This window comes from Nyctereutes procyonoides, unplaced genomic scaffold (assembly GCF_905146905.1).
Source record: "Nyctereutes procyonoides isolate TBG_1078 unplaced genomic scaffold, NYPRO_anot_genome, whole genome shotgun sequence".
Classification (NCBI taxonomy): Eukaryota; Metazoa; Chordata; class Mammalia; order Carnivora; family Canidae; genus Nyctereutes; species Nyctereutes procyonoides.
In genome coordinates, this window is record NW_026575159.1 from 35,226,465 (window position 1) to 35,241,224 (window position 14,760).

The following is a 14,760-nucleotide window of genomic DNA, read 5'->3' on the forward strand; positions in this document are numbered from 1 at the left end:
ACAAAGAGAAAACAACTTTCACATATAAGTCAGAGAAACAAACTAGGGAAGGCAAAATATTCAAAGAAAAGTTAACTTAATCATCCTGTTATGTACTGCTGAGTGACCTTGGGCAAGTCCCATAGACTTCTTCGATTTCAGTCTCCTTGTCTTTAAAATTAATTAAGTTTGACAAATTCCAGTGTCATTTGCTGTCCCCAAAGTGCCTGTATTTCAACTAAGGTTTATCTTAAAAATTCAGTGAATGATAATAAATTTAATGTATCCTTGGTATTACACAAGGAATGAGAATCCCTATTTGACAAACATTTCAGTTATAAGGCTTCAGAAAATAGTATCAATCACAAAAGATATTAATAAAAGAGAAATAATAAGGTTAAGGTCAAGGATGAAATAAGAGAAGAGAAATAATGAGGTTAAGATCAAGGATGAAATAAGAAAGGTTATTTTAAAAATAGTAAATTTAAAAAATAGTAAATTAAAAAATACTAGTGAAATTAGTAAATCTTAGCTAAATATTTAGACATCTTCAACTTCATATGAATATATATTTTATAATTATTAAATTTCAACAAAAGCAAACTTTGATTTCTTCAAGAATAGACAGGACTTAGCTCTATCTGGATTATATCTTACAGTGATGGTATCTAACAAAACTCAAAATTTTTATGCATTATGTACATTTTGCTGAAACTTTTATTATGTACCTTTGCTACCCATTAGGAGGTAATATAACATTGTTAGTTAAAAGTATGGATGTTAGAGCCACATTAACTAGGTCCAGCTCCCTGGTCTGATATTTGCTAGGTATGGTTATTAGGCAGGTAACAGAAGCTCTTTGCCACTCACAGCCTTTGGGAGGGTAAATAAGTTGTGTATGCAAAGAGCATAGAACAACAGTTCCTGGCATGATGTAAGTACTCTAAAAGTGCTAGCTGTTATGATATCATAATTATTTTTTTCATATTACATGACAACTGAGGAAATTAAAAATATTCATGTCTAATAACCTTATATATTTAAGCCATGGCTTTCACTAAACTGGTGCTTTTTTGTTTTAACAGTAATGGTTTAGATAAAAGGAAATTTATATTCAGCCAAGCACGTATCATTAAAATATGACTATTACCTCACTTTAGATAAAAGGAAGAGCAAAATACAGCCCTTAAGACTCAGTTTACCATAACAAAGGCTTTGTAACAAGAAGTAAAACTACCATGTCCAGATCTAGAATAAAATATCTCATCCATTCATCCAGTAAATATTCATTAAACACCTAAACACACTAAATGTCTTGCTCTCAGTCATACATACATAATATGAACCCATCCCTGCCCTTAAGGAGTTTTAGGCTATAAGAAGAGATCCAAGTTGTTATATGCACTTATATGTTCCAAACTCCCTGATAAAGTACTTATTTGAGTACATTATAGTCCTTTTTTCTCAATTTAGAGAAAAGTCATAGGGAGGGATCTCATGAAGAGCATGTATATAAAACAGGTGTCATTGGGAGTGGGGCAATGAAAAATGGATAGGATAGAGTTGAACATTTTAGCCTGAAGGAATAGTCTATGGAAAAACAGAGAATAAATGGTGACATGAAAGGCAAGAGCAATTAGATAGCATTGAATTCTCATAGGTGACAAAAGACATATACACACACAAAATCTCTTTGATGACTTAATGAGAATACTAATTCATTTTACACCTTAATAGAATCACTTCATCTAAGTGCCAATACAGAGAGAAGAGAGAGAGAGAGAAAAAAAAAAAACAACAAAAAACAAGCATGAAATAAAGCTCTTTGGTTATACCTTTTCCAGTTTAAGAAGAACTGATATCCTTTGAGTTCATGGCCTCATAAAAAAATAAATACATTTTCAGCAATAGTAAAGAAAGCTCTATATTTGGGTTATAGTAAAGGAGAGATTAGACATAAAAATGACTTTAGGTTTAAAAACTATTTTCTAACTATGTAGTGCAGTATTTTCTAGAAGTATGGAATTACTTTTAGAACAGTAGCTCAGTCAGTTTTGGTTTATGCTTAAAACCTTTTTGTTACTAACAGTTAAAGATTAAGAGTCAAGGTAAACAAGATGGTGCCTTAAATTGAAAAGGAGCTTTATTTCTTTCTAGCATGTTCTGTTACTGTTAACCAATGTACTGAAATACAGCATCTGGAAAAAAAATATTAGTGAAGCATTCCAAAATATTTTGTAGGGAAGGAAGGAAAGAAAGAGCGACTGTGAGTAGAAAAATGGGAGAAGGGATAAGAGAATTAGGTAGTAAGGAGACATGTAGGTAAAAGTTTTCATAGTAATTTAGCAGGTTTATATATCTGAAACAAAAATATTCTCTTTGAAAGACTACTAACTCTAAAGGATCGAAGGGGCATTTTAAAGGAACCTGGTGGCATTGTTCTCTTACTAAAATTCAAGGCCACTGAGAAAACATCTTTTCCCATGAAAATGAGCAGTTTTACAAACCTTCTAGAGAGCATATGGTCACCACTAATCTAGTGACTTAATCCTCTCCTTTGGGTCTCTCATTCTATTTCAGGTTATCTATTCTTTGCCTCCAGGCAGGACTACAACTAAACCACATAAGACAGATGGGTTTCTAGCCCAGTCAAGATTTCTAGGGAAGTCATTTCCACAGCCTCTCATCATTAATCAAAATAACCAACCCCACGATTTAGGAGAATAGCAAAATATCTCAAGTAAGCAATAGTTTTTAATAAACTTTGTTTCTTTTTATTTTTATTTATTTATGATAGTTACACACACAGAGAGAGAGAGAGAGAGAGAGAGAGAGAGAGAGAGGCAGAGACATGGTTAGAGGGAGAAGCAGGCTCCATGCACCGGGAGCCCGATGTGGGATTCGATCCCGGGTCTCCAGGATTGCGCCCTGGGCCAAAGGCAGGCGCCAAACCGCTGCGCCACCCAGGGATCCCTAAACTTTGTTTCTTTTTATTCCATGTCTGGCATTGTTCCTTCCCAGATCAGACAAATGAGTTTAAAATAGTTTAAAATACATTCCATGTGATTTGATTCCAACAACCTATTAAATCTGTATTTTGAAATACATTTATTCCTCTGGCTGCAAACATAAAATCTAATTAGTAAAGAAACACAAATCAAGCACTCTGCCTACTATAACAGGCTCTTCTGTTTCTGAATGTGTCTTTGTTGTAATCCTTTAAGGACGTAAAGTCATAGTGGTAATTTTTCCCACAATTCAATTCTGAAAACTGTTGAAAATTTCATCTTCTAATGACAATGTGAAATTTTACAAAGGGAAAAGCATTTCCCACAAAATGAAATTTTAGTAAAATATGATAAAATCAACCTGCTTAACTTTCAAAACGTTGCTTTATCAGGTTTTATAGTTAATTTAATATTTTTATCTTTCACAATTCCATTAACATTGACAACTTCTCTGTTTCCAAACACCCATCTCCAGGCTTTGTAGGCATAAACCCTCCACATCACACATTAATCTCATTCTATATACCCATGTCTAAATCCAACACATTCAGAAAAATCTTTTTAAGAATGACTCATGCAAAATGATGCTTTCTATCCACTGTGAAAACATTATAACCTGCAGGCTTTATCAAACTATATTTACTGCTTAACATATCTCAATAAGAATGAGAATTAAAGTGCATGATGCATCAACTCAATTATTCCAAAAGACATCCCACAGCTAAGTTAAAAAATAAAGAAACAAAAAGATGATTAGGAATAAATAGATTTTCTAACAATTTATTTGGCTCCTTCCATGTCCTAGGGACAAGGTTCTAACATAATTCATAATATTTTCTTTATAGTAACCTATTATCCAAAAAACAGATTAATGACAAATATTTCAATGTAGTATTTGTTTTTATTTTTTGTTTTAACATGGTTAAAAATTTAATTTTAGAACACTTAAATCATGAGAACAATGTAATTCTCTACATTGTTAGTGATAGTGAAACAATGTCATGAAAGATGGATAGTCTGAAGTAGTGATTCATATTTAGAACTATTTACTGAATTAATGTAATATTAATATTATATTGAAACTTCTAAAGAATGAAAGAATACTGATCTTGATGGTAAAGGGAATGAGAGCAAACTTTTGGAGGCACTAGATGTATATGGCACAGGATATAGTGATAGTTTCAGGGGTATATCTTCTCTCCAAACTCATCACGTTGAATGCATTAAATGAATACAGGTTTTTTGTATATTAATCACACTTCAATAAAGTGTTTTTTCAAAAGATAGCTGTTGAAGAGTTTCATAGCCTCTGTATTTGACTATATAATCTCTGTATAATATATATATATATATATATATATATATATATATAAATATATATAATACACACAATACCCACTTACCCATGTGGAGTTACTATTTCAAATAGTTAATCTCAATAAGTGACCAATAATACAATTTTAAAGTTATTTATTCATTATAATAAATATGATTAAAGGATCTACCTAGACAATAGACTTTCTCCAGTTCAATTTCAGAGTAATATGAATTACTATAGTTTAGTAAATTCTTACCAATTATACTAATGCTTTAAGAGCCCTATGGTAGAAAATGAAATTATTGATAATATAATAAACACAAAACTAGTAATTATCTCATGAGAGAAAAGGTATTAATTGTTCTTGCCTTTATACAAAAGTTGATGTGTATATCATTTTCCATCATATTTCCTATTTTAATCATATTTAAAAATTTTTAAATTAAGTCTATAGGTGTGCAATTAAAAGTCACTACAAGACATAAAACAAAAAGCTGACAGCCACATCAGAACTTTTAACTATAGACAAAAGGTTTACCTTCTTGCTGCTACTCTGAAATTTTCTACAGATTTCAGAATAAGTGGATTTTCAAGTAGGGGAAAATATGTTCAAATATCAGTTTAACTTGTAATTTTTTTTCAAAATATACAGCAAGAATTTGTCATGTCCTAGTTCAAATAGATTTTAACAAGTTCTTTTTCAAAGAATTCTTACTATTTTCATAAAGGAAATAATGCAGATTACACAAAATGTTTCCAACATTTTTTGAAGATTCTATTTATGTAAGTAAAATACTTTGCAATTTAAAAATGACTTTTTTCTCCATATTTGTTGATACTTAAGTAGTGCATGCTACCTGATTTTCCCTTATCTCTAATTGCCTTTTTAATAAACTATTACTAAACAGACACCTACTTCAGTTTGATTGGGAAATATTTTAAAAATGATTTTATATAGGCATTTTTCTTCCTCCAAAACATCTTAGTAAAATCAAAAGGAACCTTTTTTAATCCAAGCTTTGATTAAGCAATGTAAATTCATCTTATATTGAAGAAAACTCTCTCTTGTTTGTCCCTGATAAGAATCCTTTATTAACAATAAATGCCTTATTCTAGGAATTGATGGATTTGGGCTACATATGATGCATTTTCTTCCCTGGAGTTTGTTTTTATTTTTTATTTTTTTAAGATAAAAGATCTATATAAAAGATTATTATCGGTTACCTGTTTTGGTTCCTTGACTTGAATCCTATATTGATATTCCCCAAAGGTAATTTTCATTAAACCTTATACTGTTCCACTGCCACACCTTCACCTCTTTGTGTTTGCTTCAGTCAGTACTCTCAGATTCAGAAATGTATAGAGAGTGATCTTTCTGTGATTCATTTAGGGAAGCAGGTGGAAAATTTTGTGACCTGACTTTTTTTCCTGCAAGTCTTCTCTTTCAAGTCCCTTAATCTGATATAAAGGACATGGTAGTCTGTAATCACACTCTAATCTCTATTGGTCTAAATCCAAATAATTTCCTTCCGCACCCTGCTTGGTTGAGACTTAAATCCCTTATTATTCAAAGATCCTATTTTTAAACTCTGCTTAGGAAAGCAGTGGTGACTTTTGATGCTAATCCTATTCAGTCCACTGACTCTATCCCCCTTGGGGAAATGGCCAGGGATTTTTAAGGGGGTAAGTACATAGCAGCCGTACAACAAGAAAAAGAGGAAAGCTAAGTCTGAATTTTCAAAAGTACAGAGGATAATAAAAATAAAGCCCTTATATTAAAACCCAAGTATATTTATTCTGATGAGCAATCTATTCATTCCATTGGAAATAGCTAGTTAAATCCTTTAGTCACAGTTTTTCATTGCCTAGGAGTTCATAGTTATAGGATTGTAGGATAAGCACTTGATTTTATATTCAAGGCAACAGCACTGGCAAGTCCTCAGTCAGACACTTCAAATGAAAATTGAATCTGACCATCTTCTGTGTTCCAATTCTAAATAAATTTTAATTAGTATAAATTCTCCTTTGGAAGTTACAAATGGCCAAGAAATAATAAACATAAAAAATCATTCAGCAAAGCCCTGACCTGGGTGTCAGAACACTTGGCTTCTATGTTTGAGACTCTCATGATACTGGAGTATATAAAGCTTAGATTCAAAACCAATTTTTAATAAAAAAAAGTGTTTATATAAATAATGATGAAGCCATTTTGGTATTAAAAGGCTGTGAAAGACAGTCTCATATACACAGTCTTTGCATCTCTCTTGGCCACGTTAGAATAGGCTGAGAACACTACCATGCCAAGAGAAAAAGAGCCTTCATATGCTGTGCTGGGCTCATCACATTGTGTGGGAATATCTTTCTATGTTTTAGACTTACTGTCTATGACTTTGTTCTGTAAGTATATGGTACCTAGCCAACCATGCTACTGTGTCTGTCCCCTATGAAAAGAGGATGGGGTCCTAGTGCTGCGCAAAAACAGTGCTTGCAGTCAACAGCCCATGTTGGCTGCCAAAGGGACCTGCTGGCTATGGGGAACCAATGCCCACTGCAGAAGGTGCTTTTGCTGTCTCTCCTCTGAGTAAAGCATTGTTACATCCAGTGGTTGACTATACTGTTTCCCTTGCGCACTCTAATACCACCATGCAGTGGGCAGAAGTGTTCAGATTTCTACTCCTGGTAACAGGTAACAAGATGCCACTTGCTTCACCAAAATTTGTCATAAGATAAAGACTTTATGGACTTCACTCAGATAATGTAGCAACAATTTAGCTAATACATGACTAGTCACTTATCCCTTATCATAAGAATAGAGATAAGGTTGGTCCTTTTTCTTGACATGCCACTACACTGCTAGTCCTTCCAGACGGCATGACCTTTCCTCTGTATCACTTAATTTCTCATTCTTTAAGCTTTAGGTCTTATCAAAAATTTTTCTTTCTTTCCCTTCCCAGAGAGGGAGATAACCTTTGCCAATCCATCCTATTTCTGAACCTTACACTGAATTTTACCATAGCACTAATTGTGCTGTTTTGTAATTGTGTATTGATTTACAAACTTACACTTTCTATTACCATATAAGCTGCATGAGGACAGGATTCATGGCTTATAAAACATGATAATAACATGTATCTTAAAGATACTATTCAAACTTTTTGCAAATTAATACTTGAATGAATGCCTGAGTATCCTGATATTTCTTCCTTTCTCAGCTCTTCTTTGAAAGAATAACAAATTCTTTTTTTTTTTTTTTTTTTTTTAAATACCACCCTGAACGCGCCCGATCTCGTCTGATCTCGGAAGCTAAGCAGGGTCGGGCCTGGTTAGTACTTGGATGGGAGAATAACAAATTCTTATAAATCAGAAGATAAATTGTCTTTCATAACCTATATTGTGTAGTGTTCATAAGCCTAGGTTTATAAATAGACTGAGATTTGAATACTGCTTTCTTTCTAGCCTAGTAACATTAAAGGGGATTCAGACTTTTCTATACCCCATAGTTCTCATCTTACGTTAGAACACATTACTAATTCCCAAAATTTACATTTATTTCACATATAACAACTAATAGATTCTAGCATAACAATTAACAGATTCTAGCAAATCATAATTATTTTTCACATTTAAAAATATATTAAGTGAAATTTATGTCATTGGATTCCACTTATCAAGTAAAATCCTGGATATCTGTGTTTTCTGATTTCTGGTGCTGGTGAAGATGGAGTAAACCCACTTTATCTAACCTCCTACCACCACTGCTTACAACTAGAAATCTGGACACAATACAGAAAGCAACTCTACACAAGGACTCTTAAAATTGGAACAGTAGCAAATAGGACAAGGGCTCATAAAACACTTAAAGAAAGAAAAGACTTGTCTTTAGTCAGAGAAACCCTGTAAGCTAAAGTGTCTGTGAGGAATTACAATGATTTTATTCTTTCTCATCATTTGATGCTTTGCCTTAATGATGGATCTAGTCATGTATAATTGTATGGCAGGACAGGGCCTAAAACTGAGAGAAATTATTTTTCCATTCAGAAAAGTTGGGGAATGAGGCCCTTGAGTACTAGAAACTGTGGGAAAAATACTGAAGAAGAATGAGCTAGAGAAGCAGATGCCCTGGCTCTAGGTATAAATCAATACATGGACCTGCACTTACCACCACTGTTAACACCCAATAACGCAGAGCAAAGTGTTTGAGTATTGAACTATGATATAAACCACCAACCAAGTATTTTAGTCCCAAATGAACTCCTGAGTAGTTCAAGCACAGAAGGTTTCAAATTTTGAGGGTACACTGGCATTGGAGCTATTGCCACAAAAGATGAAATAAAACTTGCCTCCTGAACCTAACCATTGTCACCTTCCTTCTAAAATAGCAGCAATGATACAATTCCAGAGGATATGACCAGAGCCCATAATCTCTCAATATTCAAAATTTTCAGAGTATGATAGAAAATAGCACCATACCAAAGAATTAAGGGGAGGAAAATATGACTAATTATCAAGTGCAAAGACAATGAGATGTCAACCCAGGATTGCCAGGATGATGATATTATCACACAAAGCCTTGAGTAACAATCTGTTAAGTAAAAATTTAACATTCTTGAATGGAAAAGTATAAGTTCATGGCAGAAAAAATATAAATAGAAATTTTAGAAATAAATATCTGAAATTTAAAAAAATACTAGATGGCCTCAATATTCTAATAGAGATACCAGAAGGAAGCATCAGTGAAACTGAAGATCAGTAGAAATTTTTGAATATGAAAAATAATGAGAATTAGATTGAAAAAAATTAGTGAAGTAGCCTCTCCATTCATATTCAATATCATGCTAGAAATCCCAAACAGTATAGCAAGGAAAGGAAAAAATCTTGAAATAGAGGTTGGAAAAAAGGAAATAAAACCATTCTTATTTATAGTCAACATATAAATCTTATGGACTCTACACAAAAAGTTCCTAGAAAAATAGTGAGTTTAGCAAGATGGCTGTAAACAAGCTCAGTAGTACAAAAATCAGGGTCTTTTTTTTTTTTTTTTTTTTAAATAATAGCATTAGGGCAGCCCCGGTGGCGCAGAGGTTTAGCACCGCCTGCAGCCCGGGGCGTGATCCTGGAGACCCTGGATCGAGTCCCATGTCAGGCTCTCTGCATGGAGCCTGCTTCTCCCTCTGCCTGTGTCTCTGCCTCTCATTCTCTCTCTGTGTCTCTATGAATAAATAAATAAAATCTTTAAAAAAAAATAAAATAATAGCATTAAACACTTGGAAATAAGAAAAAATTAAACAGCATCATTTACAAAACTACACAAAAAATAAAAGATTTAGCTACAAATCTAACACAATATTTGCTTGCTTGGTCCACTAAAAACTACAAAACACTAGTGAAAGAAATAAAAAAGTCCTAATAGGTGGAAACCTATACTAAGTTCAGGATTAGAAGACTTAATAGTATATCATTATACCTAATCTGATCTGTAGATCAATATAATCTAAATCAAAATCCAAGTATATTTTATAGATATTAAAATATTTCTCTAAGGTTTATATGAAAAGAGTAAAAGAGTTGAATTTGCACTTGATATTGGCTTATTATAAAGCTACAGTAATCAAGGCAGTATGGTATTGTCAAAGGTATGCATATAAATGGAACAAAGTGTTGAGCCCTAAAACAGACCCAACATATATAATTAACTGAGTGAAGTCATAATTTTAGGTGAAAGGATATTTTTTCAAACAATTATGCCGGAAAAATCAGACATTCATGTACAATTGATCCTTGATCCATATTTTACATTTTAAACAGAAATTAACTCCAAATATACCATAGACGTAAACGTAAAACTTGAAATTTAGGAGCAAACAGGAGAAAATCTTGTGGCCATGTTTTAGGCAAAATATTCCTAAATAGGATATCAAAAGAGTGATCCATTTAAAAATGTTAATTGGGGATGCCTGGGTGGCTGTGTCAGTTAAGCTTCAGATTCTTGAATTCGGCTCAGGTCATGATCTCAGGGTTGTGAAATGGAGTCCCACATCAGCCTCTGCACTCAGTGGAGAGTTTCATTAGATTCTCTCCCTCTCCTTCTGCCCCCCCCCCTTTGTGCATGCTCTCTCTCTTTTAAAGAAATATTTAAAAAGTTGATAAATTGAACTCTACCAAAACAAATACATAAAAAAAGCAAAGCAACAACACATTAAAACTGATAGCAAAAGTATTGGTAAGGATGAATAGCAGCTAGAACTCTCATAGATTGCCAGTGAGAATGCAAAAACAGTACAGGCTCGATTTAAGGAGCTTTGTAGTTTCTTATAAAGATATGCTGATGGTTATATAGTTTGACTGTAGATATCTACCTAATAAAAGTAACATGTTTGTAATGTTTATGGAAGTTTTATTTTTAATTTCAAAAAACTAGATATGAGGCACCTGGGTGGCTCAGTCAGTTAAACATCCGACTCTTGATTTTGGCTCAGATTATGGTCTTGAGGTCATGAGATTGAGCCCTGCATCGGGCCCCATGCTGAGTGTGGAGTCTGCTTGATTTCTCCTTCTTCCTCTGGCCCACTCCCTCTCCGTCTCTAAAATAAATAAATAAAGTCTTAAAAAACAAAAAACAAACTAGATACCATCCCATCCTTCTTCAACTGATTAAAAAAAAAAAAGAAAAAACCTGTCACAATCTATATGATGAAACACTACTCAATAATAAAAAGGAATGAACTATTGACACATGCAATACCATGGATATATCATAAATGCACTATAAGTGCAGTTCATTACAACAATAAGACTGTAAGCCATTTGATTCCATTTTTATGTTATTCGGAAATAGCATTAAGAATGGAGAAAAGTACTACAGCTGCTAGGAATTAAGAGTAGAGGGAATGGTCTACTCTGAAGGAATAACACCAAGGAATATTTTGAGTTGATGAAACTGTTCTATGTTTTCATTGTGGATGTGGTTAAGTGACTATACATTTATCAAATTCATACAACTGTAACCAGAAATAAGTGAATTTTACAGTAGATAAATATTAAAAATTATTTTCTTAACTGTAATGTCTGTTCTTAAGTTTTCTAGCTCTATCCTGTTTTACATTTACTTTGAAAAAGCAAGTTTTAGTCATTACAATTTGCCAAGTATTATAAATATTATAAACATTAAAAAACAAAAGGAAGATATTTTTGCCTTCATGAAACTTACTTTCTAGTGGGAAGAAACAGGCAATGAGCATGGTTATTTAGCAAAATATAGAAGATGTTATTTGAAGAGAGTTAAGGAAAAAAAGCAGGGGAAATAAGTTCAAAAGTGGTTATATTATTATTACATAGAATGGTCAGGGAAGATCTCACTGGCCAAAGAAAACCTCACTGAGGAGACAATACTTTAATACTTGATGATCATACATTCTGTATCATTTGCATTCTGTAGACAACTGAGTAATAATAATAAGTCCATAATAATATAGAAAAACTCAAGAAAGGGTAGTAATATTCTACCTTTTATCCATAACTTTTTATTACATTTTTAAGAATCATTATAAAACAACCTTTAATATCTATAATTACGCTTTGTGTTATTTTGCTCTGCAAATCCTCAGATCGTCACATCTCTTGTTATTAGGAAGCAGTGGTGTAGAAAGAAACCAGGTGTTTCAATAAAATATATGGACAGTTTGAGAATTGATATGACATAAGTATAGGAAATAATGATATTTTTTATGTTATAGCATGACAATTCTGGCAGTTAGCACTAATGATACTAGACAATAAAACTTTATATGGGTAAGAAAAAGCATAAATTCAAAATGGCAGAACTAGATCTTATTTTGAAGTGGCAGATGTCTTATTTAATAGGTTACTGAAAAAATGGAAGGTATTATCAAGGTACAAAGACATTAAAACATGAATCCCAACTCAAATACCAATATAAATATATATATGAATTAATAATTAAATTTTAATTAATTAAATTTAATGGGAATAATTTCAAGCAACTATTAAAGCTATAAATACTTAATACAATTTTAATACTCTTATCATAATTTTCATTATAGAGTATGTTATTAAGTGTGCATTTTATTAAAGCTCAAAAAGTTTGTATTTGAGTTTCAAAGCATAAAACCTTTTTGACTTGTGTATTGTAGCAAAACAGGAAACTTGGCAGCGTAGATCATTTTATAAAGTATTTATATCTCTTCTTTTCAATATTATAAAAATACTTCCATTAGAAGTATAGCTTATAGATTTATGCTTTTAAGATTAAAGTGTGAAAATATAGCTTGCCCCCCTCTTTAGAAAAAAAAATGAGATCTCTCTTTACATAAAATCAATATTGCATTAAGTCTTGGATCATAATATCCATTAAATAACAGGTACTTTACAGTTTAATTGCCTTGTGGATGCTTCTGGCTTTTCCATTTCTATTTTTCTCTGAATTTTGCCTCATTTTAATTCTTCATCTTTTCTTATGGAGACATATTTAATCTTTTATTATTTGTGCCAGTATGTGCATGAATGGAGGCCCATAAACTTTTTTGCTCTTTTGTGCTGTTTCCTTTAAAAACTATTACTGATAATTTTAGGATATTTCTTCCTGTTCTCCCATTTAGTATTGTAAAATTAAAAGGAAAAGGATCTGAGGGGATAGCCTTAAATATTGGAACTTTAGTACAGGAATACTGAGTCTTTGTTCACCATGCCCCCGCAATACCCAGGCTTCATCTGGTGTAGAACATCCAAGGACCCAGATCCAAGGGCTAATGGCTTCTTAGTATCTAAGTATACTGAGATAGCAAGGTTGGTGATAGCCTGCTTACATTTTACAGATTTGTAGATTCTATTACAAATTCTTAATTGATTCTCATTAAAATCCAAGAATTAAATATTGTGAACATTGTCATTTTCCTTACATTACAATTCAGGAGAACCTACAGTTCTCTAAAACTCAGAGTACTCAGGTAGTGTACTAGAAATTACTCAGCAAGGGAAAAAAAAGAGTTCTAGAACTGCAACCTGAGCCTTTAGTCCCCCAACACCCGCCCCCCCCCGCCAACACACACACACACACACACACACACAATCCCAGGTTTTTTTTTGCACAACTCTACATTGTACCAGTAAGATACACTGAGAGAGATTCTACTAGACTCCACCATCAAATAATACTTGCTCTGTGCTCATGACGAGGTCTAAACTTGAATTTGTTAATTCATTTATTACATATGAACTTATCAAAGCATATACATTATCTAATAAATGAGACAGGTAAAATAACTGGACTGTCAGAGGTTATTTTTGGTCAAAATAACAAACAAATGATATAAACTAAAATCTTCCAGTGGATCGTCTTTCCTCCTTTATCGTATATTAGTTGAGCATAAAGTTCAGGGTCCACTTCTGGGTTCTCTGTTCTGTTCCATTGATCTATATGTCTGTTTTTGTGCCAGTACCACACTGTCTTGATGAACACAGCTTTGTAGTACAACCTGAAATCTGGCATTGTGATGCCCCCAGATATGGTTTTCTTTTTTTAAAATTCCCCTGGCTGTTTGGGGTCTTTTCTGATTCCACACAAATCTTAAAATAATTTGTTCTAAGTCTCTGAAGAAAGTCCATGGTATTTTGATAGGGATTGCATTATACGTGTAAATTGCCCTGGGTAACATTGACATTTTCACAATATTAATTCTGCCAATCCATGAGCATGGAATATTTTTCCATCTCTTTGTGTCTTCCTCAATTTCTTTCAGAAGTGTTCTGTAGTTTTTAGGGTATATTTTGAGAACCATTTGAATGGTAAATGGTTCTCCAACCTTTTATTCTCAGGTTGTAGGTGTCCTTCTGTCTAAAATGAGTCTCTTGTAGACAGCAAATAGATGTGTCCTGTTTTTTTATCCAGTCTGAAACTCTGCGCCTTTTGATGGGGTCATTAAGCCCGTTCACGTTCAGAGTTACTTGAACTTCTTCTTAAAGGGGAGTTTTAAGAGTCCCCCTTAAAATTTCTTGCAGAGCTGGTTTGGAGGTCACATATTCTTTCAGTTCCTGCCTGTCTTGGAAGCTCTTTATCTCTCCTTCCATTCTGAATGAGAGCCTTGCTGGATAAAGTCTTCTTGGTTGCATGTTCTTCTCATTTAGGACCCTGAATATATCCTGCCAGCCCTTTCTGGCCTGCCAGGTCTCTGTGGAGAGGTCTGCTGTTACCCTAATATTCCTCCCCATGAAAGTCAGGGACTTCTTGTCTCTTGCTGCTTTAAGGATCTTCTCTTTATCTTTGGAATTTGCAAGCTTCACTATTAGATGTCGAGGTGTTGAACGGTTTTTATTGATTTTAGGGGGGGATCTCTCTATTTCCTGGATCTGAATGCCTGTTTCCCTTCCCAGATTGGGAAAGTTTTCAGCTAGGATTTGTTCAAATACATATTCTGGCCCTCTGTCCCTTTCGGCGCCCTC